Source organism: Lontra canadensis, unplaced genomic scaffold (genome assembly GCF_010015895.1).
Source record: "Lontra canadensis isolate GAN:19392208 unplaced genomic scaffold, GSC_riverotter_1.0 scaffold186, whole genome shotgun sequence".
In the NCBI taxonomy this organism is placed as follows: Eukaryota; Metazoa; Chordata; class Mammalia; order Carnivora; family Mustelidae; genus Lontra; species Lontra canadensis.
The window spans coordinates 477,270-484,134 of record NW_022631180.1 but is presented as its reverse complement, the minus strand read 5'-3'; positions in this window follow the sequence as shown (position 1 = coordinate 484,134).

Sequence of the window (6,865 nt, the reverse complement as noted above, 5' to 3'; positions counted from 1 at the left end):
GTGGCAGAGCATTTGATTGCAGTTATTTAAATTCAAGTCGTTTGGTGTATCTTTGGTGGTATCTCACTGTGGTTTTAATGTTCATTTCTCTGATAAAAAAATAATATTGAACACCTGTCCAAATGTTCACTAAGCATTTTGATATGCTCTTGCTAAATATTTATCTAATCTTCTGCCCATTTTTAATTGCTCTGTTTTTTTCTTATTGATTTGTAGTGTTTTTTTATATTCTGGATATGAGTCTTCTGTCAGATGTAAGTAGTACAGTATCTGATCCCATCTTTGGTTTTCCTTTTCATTTTCTTACAGATACATTCTGATACTGGACTTCAGTGAAATACAAATCACCAAACTTTTCTTTATAGTTAGTGGTTTTTGTGTCTTATTTAAATATCTTTACCTACCTCAAAGGCTCTTCAAGGACTTTTTAAGAATTAAATGATGATGTATTTAAAGTCTTCTGGGACAGCACCTGGGACATAGTAAGCATTAAAAGAGAAAACAACTTCATGAAAACCAAAGGAACACATAGGAAAACAAGTAAGCCTGTGGTCTTGACAATATATTTATTGCATGCTTTTGTTCCTTAGAGATGTGTGTTAGCATTTATAGCACCCTGAGGAAACAGGGATGAGAAACAGTGACCATGACTTACATGGTGGGAGATGGGAGAGAAAATGTCCTAAGGATGATAACTATGACTCCCTATAATAGAGTCTGAGACTCAGGTAGAACTCAAGAAAGCTTTAACTTGAAGTCATCTCCAAGCCTGGAAAAGCTGCATCTCCTCCAAACCCAGCCTCTGCTTGATTTTTCCCAATGTTGATCAAGGTCTCTGAGATCTTTTTGCTGGTCCTTTTCTTGATCTTTAAACTTACTCCTCGAGAACATTTTTATACTCCTTTTAAGTTTTTTTTTTTTCAATAATGCTGTGTACAACATGGGGCTTGAATTCACAACCTTGAGATCAAAAGTCATAGACTCTCAACTGAGCTAGCCAGGTTCCCCCATATTTCATTTTAATCATTCCATGATCATTCTTTTCTTCTACTCCATGATGCCCTCCCATACTTTCTTTTTCCATAATATTTTCCAAAATATTATCCAGTCTATTATAGTCATAGTCTATGAATATAGTCTATGACAATGATTATGACATTGTCTATGACTATAATAGACTGGATAATAGTTTTTCCATAACTTTTTCCATAATATCCAGCCTGTGGCCATAACCACCTTGTCCTGCTGTGGCTTCCTGGGGTCTTCTTCTGTGGCCCACTTCATAGCTTCCTTAGTGGCCTCCTCTGTGATCCATTTCATGGCTGTTGTAATGGCCTCCTCTGTGTCCATGACTCCTGCCATGATTCACTGTGGCTCAATATATGGCCCACATCATGGCCCACTTTTTGTCCAAAGCCACGTGCTCCTCCATGGACCAGTTCATTTTCTAGGCTATAGAACAGGCCAGAGTCCAATTCTGAGTCCAGATCCAGACCAAGGCCAAAGCTATAGTCATGAGGTTAGTAAGTGCCACTACTTATCAGGGAGAAGAAAAAGTTCCTTTAAAGGAGAAAAAGATGGATATTATAAAATTAATTTATCTTCTCCCTTATCCCCAAACTTATCTCATATCCCTTATCTCCCTTTATCATCTCTTTCATGGTCAAATTTTTACTTTCTAGATTCATTGATTTTCTCCTCTCTTTACCATCTTTATTGTGTCTTTGTCTCTCTCTCTCTCTCTGTTGTTTCACAATCTTTATGAGTAAACAGCTTTCCTTGTCACTTTATTTTTTCTTGAAGATTTTATTTATTTTTTAAAAAGATTGTATTTGAGAGAGAGAACGTGCAAGAGAGCACAAGCGGAAGGAGAAGCAGAGGAAGAAGGATAAACAGACTCCCCACATTGCAGAGGGCATGACATGGGGCTTGATCCCAGGACCCTCGGATCATGACCTGAGGTGAAGGCAGATGCTTAACTGACTAAGCCACCCATGTGCCTTATTTATTTATTTATTTATTTATTTATTTATTTATGAGAGAGAGTGTGTAAAGGGGAGAAGGGAAAGGGACAACTAGACTCTGCACTGAGCACAGAGCCTGACGTGGGGCTACAACCTTGAGATCCTACAACCCTGAGATCATGACCTTAGCTAAAATCAAGAGTCAGTTGCTTAACTGACTGAGTCACCCAGGTCCCCCACCTGCCACTTTATTAGTACATCCTTTGCAACATGGTGAAGTTATGTGCTGTTGGACTTTCAAGACAAAAGTGAATCCACATCCTTATGTGAAACTATGGAGACTCACCTAGAAGACACAGCCATTCACTCTGTTAGTCATCTAAGGAACTGAGGACAGGTGCCTTCAGAGAGTATTCATATAGAGCCTTGGGAGTATAGGCATGGACTCCAGGATCAAACCAACTTGGGTTAGAGTCCCAGATCTACCCCATACTACATGTGCTGGGACAAATAACTAAGATCACAGGGCTCCAGGCTCCTCACCTGTAAGGGGGATATAATATTCCCATAGGACTGTAGAGCAAATTAAATGAAATGATGCATTTTAAACACTCAGCTCTAAGCCTAGAACTTAGTAAAACCTCAATTAATTTAGTTCTCATTATCTGTTGATTTTTTTTAATTAACATATAATGTATTACTTATTTCAGAGGTACAGGTCTATGATTCATCAGTCACACAATTCACAGCATTCACCATAGCACAAACCCTTCCCAGCCCTCCCACTCCAGCAACCCTCAGTTTGTTTCCTGAGATTAAGAGTCTCTTATAGTTTGTCTCCCTCTCTGGTTTCATCTTGTTTCATTTTTCCCTCCCTTCCCCTATGATCCTCTGTCTTGTTTCTCAAATTGCTCATATCAGTGGGATCATATGATAATTGTCTTTCTTTGATTAACTTATTTCACGTAGCATCATACCCTCTGGTTCCATCCACACCATTGCAAATGGCAAGATTTCATTTTTTGAAGGCTACATAGTATTCCATTGTATATATATACCACTTCTTTATCCATTCATCTGTTCATGGACATCTAGGTTCTTTCCATAGTTTGGCTATTGTGGACATTGCTGCTATAAACATTCAGGTGCATGTGCCCCTTTGGATCACTGCATTTGTATCTTTAGGGTAAATACCCAGTAGTGTGATTGCTGGGTCATAGGGTAGCTCTATTTTCAGTTTTTTGAGGAACCTCCATACTATTTTCCAGAGTGTCTGCACCAGCTTGCATTCCCATCAACAGCGTAGGAAAGTTCCCCTTTCTCTACATCCTCGCCAACATCTGTCATTTACAGACTTGTTAATTTTAGCCATTCTGACTGGTGTGAGGTGGTATCTCATCGTGGTTTTGATTTGTATTTCCCTGATGCTGAGTGCTGGAGCACTTTTTCATATGTCTGTTGGCCATCTGGATGTCTTCTTTACAGAAATGTCTGTTCATGTCCTCTGCCCATTTCTTGATTGGATTATTTGTTCTTTGAGTGTTGAGTTTGAGTTCTTTACAGTTTTTGGATACTAGCCCTTTATTTGATATGTCATTTGCGAATATCTTCTCCCATTCTATCGGTTGTCTTTTGGTTTTGTTGACTATTTCCTTTGCTTTGCAAAAGCTTTTGATCTTGATGAAGTCCCAATAGTTCATTTTTGCCCTTGCTTCCTTTTCTTTGGCGATGTTTCTAGGAAGAAGTGGCTGAGGTCAAAGAGGTTGCTGCCTGTGTTCTCCTCAAGGATTTTTATGGATTCCTGTCTCACATTGAGGTCTCTCATCCATTTTGAGTCTATTTTTGTGGGTGGTGTAAGGAAATGGTTCAGTTTCATTCTTCTGCATGTGGCAGTCCAATTTTCCCAACACCATTTGTTGAAAAGACTGCCTTTTTTTTCCATTGGACATTCTTTCCTGCCATGTTGAAGATTAGTTGATCAGTTGAGGGTCTATTTCTGGGCTCTCTATTCTGTTCCTTTGATCTATGTGTCTGTTTTTGTGCCAGTACCATACTGTCTTGATGATGACAGCTTTGTAATAGAGCTTGAAGTCTGGAATGGTGATGCCACCAACTCTGGCTTTTTTTTTTCAACATTCCTCTGGCTATTCGAGGTCTTTTCTGGTTCCATATAAATTTTAGGGTTATTTGTTCCCTTTCTTTGAAAAAAAGTTGATGGTATTTTGATAGGGATTGCATTAAATGTGGAGATTGCTTAGGAAGCATAGACATTTTCACAATATTTGTTCTTCCAATCCATGAGCATGGAACATTTTTCCATTTCTTTGTCTTCCTCAATTTCTTTCATGAGTACTTTATAGTTTTCTGAGTACAGATTCTTTGTCTCTTTGGTTAGGTTAGTTCCTGGGTATCTTATGGTTTTAGGTGCAATTGTAAATGGGATTGACTCCTTAATTTTTCTTTCTTCTGTCTTGTTGGTGTATAGAAATGCAACTGATTTCTGTGCATGGATTTTATATGCTGATGCATTACCGAATTCCTGTATGAGTTCTAGCAGTTTTTGAGTGGAGTCTTTTGGGTTTTCCATATAATGTATTATATCATCTGCAAAGAGTGAGAGTTTTACTTCTTTGCAGATTCAGATGCCTTTAATTTCTTTTTGTTGTCTGATTGCTGAGGCTAGGACTTCTAGTACTATGTTGAATAGCAGTGGTGATAGTGGATAGCCCTGCCATGTTCCTGACCTTAAGGGAAAAGCTCTCAGTTTTCCCCCATTGATAATGATATTCGCTGTGGGTTTTTCATAGATGGCTTTGATAATATTGAGGTATGTGCCCTCTATCCTACACTTTGAAGAGTTTTGATCAGGAAGGGATGCTGTACTTTGTCAAATGCTTTTTCAGCATCTATTGAGTGTATCATATGGTTCTTGTTCTTTCTTTTATTAATGTATTGTATCACATTGATTGACTTGCAGATGCTAATCCAAACTTGCAGCCTTGGAGTATATCCCACTTGGTCATGGTGAATAATCCTTTTAATATACTGTTGGATCCTATTGGCTAGTATGTTGGTGAGAAGTTTTGCATCCATGTTCATCAAGGATATTGGTCTATAATTCTCCTTTTTGTTGGGGTCTTTGTCTGGTTTTAGGGTCAAGATAATGCTGACCTCATAAAATGAGTTTGGAAGCTTTCCTTCCATTTCTATTTTTTTTTTTTTTTTGGAACAGTTTCAGGAGAATAGATAGTAATTTTTCGTTAAATGTTTGGTAGAATTCCCCTGGGAAGCCATCTGGCCCTGGGCTCTTGTTTGTTAGGAAATTTTTGATGACTGCTTCAATATCCTCACTGGTTGTGGGTCTGTTCAGGTTTTCTATTTCTTTCTGGTTCAGTTTTAGTGGTTTATACATCTCTAGGAATGCATCCATTTCTTCCAGATTGTCAAATTTGCTGGTGTATAGTCGCTCATATGTTCTTATAATGGTTTATATTTCTTTGGTGTTGGTAGTGATCTCTCCTCTTTCATTCATGATTTTATTAATTTGCATCCTTTCTCTTTTCTTTTTGATAATTCTGGCCAGGGGTTTATCAATCTTATTAATTCTTTCAAAGAACGAGCTCCTAGTTTCATTGATTTGTTCTGTTGTTCTTTTGGTCCCTATTTCATTGATTTCTGCTCTGATCTTAATTATTTCTCTTCCTCTTCTGGGTTTAGGCTTTCTTTGCTGTTCTTTCTCCAGCTCCTTTAGGTGGAGGGTTAGGTTGTGTACTTGAGACCTTTCAAAAGGCTTGTATTGCTATGTACTTTCCTCTCAGGACCGCCTTTGCTGTGTCCCACAGATTTTGGAACAGTTGTGTTTTCATTTTCATTTGTTTCCATGAATTTTTTCAATTCTACTTTAATTTCCTGGTTGACTCATTCATTCTTTAGTAAGATGGTCTTTAGTCTCCATGTATTTGAGTTCTTTCTAACTTTCTCCTTATAGTTGAGTCCTAGTTTCAAAACATTGTGGTCTGAAAATATGCCAGGAATGATCCCTGTCTTTTGGTACCAGCTGAGACCTGTTTTGTGACCCAGGATGTGATCTATTCTGGAGAATGTTACATGTGCACTAAAGAAGAATGTATTCTGTTGCTTTGGGATAGAATGTTCTGAATATATCTGTGATGTCCATCTGGTCCAGTGTGTCATTTAAAGCCTTTATTTTCTTGTTGACCTTTTGCTTGGATGATCTGTGTGTTTCAGTGAGGGGGATGTTAAAGTTCCCTACTATTATTGTATTATTGTCAATGTGTTTCTTTGATTTTGATATTAATTGGTTTATATAATTAGCTGCATCCATGTTAGGGGCATAGATATTCAAAATTGTTAGATCTTCTTGATGGACAGACCCTTTAAGTATGATATGGTGTCCTTCTTCATCTCTTATTATAGTCTTTGGCTTAAAATCTAATTTATCTGATATAAGGATTGCTACCCCAGTTTTCTTTTGATGGCCATTAGCATGGTAAATTGTTTTTCACCCCCTCACTTTCAACCTGGAGGTGTCTTTGGGTCTAAAATGAGTTTCTTGTGGACACCATATTGGTGGGTCTTGCTTTTTATCCATTCTGATACCTGTGTCTTTTGATTGGGGCATTTAGCCCATTTACCTTCAGGGTAAATATTGAAAGATATGAATTTAGTGCCATTGTATTGCCTGTAGGGTGACTGTTACTGTATATTGTCTCTGTTCCTTTCTAATCTGTTGCTTTTTGGTTCTCTCTTTGCTTAGAGGACCCCTTTCGATATTTCCTAAAGGGCTGGTATGGTGTTTGCAAATTCTTTTGGTTTTTATTTGTCCTGGAAGTTTTTTTTCTCTCCTTCTATTTTCTTTGCCAGCCTAGCTGGATATAGTA